Source organism: Bos indicus, chromosome 21 (assembly GCF_029378745.1).
Source record: "Bos indicus isolate NIAB-ARS_2022 breed Sahiwal x Tharparkar chromosome 21, NIAB-ARS_B.indTharparkar_mat_pri_1.0, whole genome shotgun sequence".
NCBI lineage: Eukaryota > Metazoa > Chordata > Mammalia > Artiodactyla > Bovidae > Bos > Bos indicus.
This window is the reverse complement of record NC_091780.1, coordinates 16,947,514-16,949,026: the sequence shown is the minus strand read 5'-3', so window position 1 is coordinate 16,949,026 and position 1,513 is coordinate 16,947,514. Positions and strand designations below refer to the sequence as shown.

At 50.4% G+C, this 1,513-nt stretch overlaps 1 pseudogene; it reads left to right on the top strand.

Moving 5' to 3' along the window:
- The first annotated feature begins 378 nt into the window (after positions 1 to 378).
- On the top strand, positions 379 to 1,303 carry LOC109572490 (tubulin alpha-1C chain pseudogene; annotated as a pseudogene).
- Positions 1,304 to 1,513: the final 210 nt, after the last annotated feature.

The window sequence follows — 1,513 nt, the reverse complement described above, 5'->3', positions numbered from 1 at the left end:
ATGCCATTGCCTTCTCCGAAAAGATCTGTAGTGCCCCCTCATTTTTAAAAGAGAAAAACAAAGAGTTTGTTACTCTATTGTATGTTACAAAAGAATTATAGATTGTGGAATGCAGTTTAAAGATGACATATGCCAACAAGCACCTTGTATTATATAGCACTGCCATTATGCAAAATCTTTTTATCTTGGACTTGTTTGGCACTAAAAAATTAAAATTTGTGTTCACAGGCACACCAAGGCATGTATCCTATAAGGATGATATCAGTGATTTTTTAAAGTTGTTGTTACTCTGGACTACTTCTCCCCCGGACTCCTTAGTAGTCTGTCAGTGGGAGATCTTCGCGGCCGTCCCCTCCTCTGTTCCAGCCCCACAGAACCGTACAAGTCTCCGTTATGCGTGAGTGCATCTCCATCCACATTGGCCAGGCTGGTGTCCAGATCGGCAATGCCTGCTGGGAGCTCTACTGCCTGGAACACGGCATTCAGCCCGATGGCCAGATGCCAAGTGACAAGACTATTGGGGGAGGAGATGACTCCTTCAACACCTTCTTCAGTGAGACGGGTGCTGGCAAGCATGTGCCCAGGGCAGTGTTTGTAGACCTGGAACCCACAGTCATTGATGAGGTGCGCACTGGCACCTACTGCCAGCTCTTCCACCCTGAGCAACTTATCTCAGGCAAAGAAGATGCCGCCAATAACTATGCCCAAGGTCACTACACCATTGGCAAGGAGATCATTGACCTCGTCTTGGACCGAGTTCGGAAACTGGCTGGCCAGTGCACGGGTCTTCAGGGCTTCTTGGTTTTCCACAGCTTTGGTGGGGGAACTGGTTCTGGGTTCACCTCCCTGCTGATGGAACGCCTCTCTGTCGATTATGGCAAGAAGTCCAAGCTGGAGTTCTCCATTTACCCAGCCCCCCAGGTTTCCACAGCTGTCGTTGAGCCCTACAACTCCATCCTCACCACCCACACCACCCTGGAGCACTCTGATTGTGCCTTCATGGTAGACAATGAGGCCATCTATGACATCTGCCGTAGAAACCTCGACATTGAACGCCCAACCTACATGAATCTTAACTGCCTCATGAGCCAGATAGTGTCCTCCATCACTGCTTCCCTGAGGTTTGATGGCGCCCTGAATGTGGATCTGACAGAGTTCCAGACCAACCTGGTGCCCTATCCCCGCATCCACTTCCCTCTGGCCACATACGCCCCTGTCATCTCTGCTGAGAAAGCCTACCATAAACAGCTTTCTGTAGCAGAGATCACCAATGCTTGCTTTGAGCCAGCCAACCAGATGGTGAAATGTGACCCTTGCCATGGGAAATACATGGCCTGCTGCCTGTTGTGGTGACGTGGTTCCCAAAGATGTCAATGCTGCCATTGCCACCATCAAGACCAAGCGTACCATCCAGTTTGTGGACTGGTGCCCCACTGGCTTCAAGGTTGGCATTAACTACCAGCCTCCCACTGTGGTACCTGGTGGAGACCTAGCCAAAGTAGAGCGAGCTGTG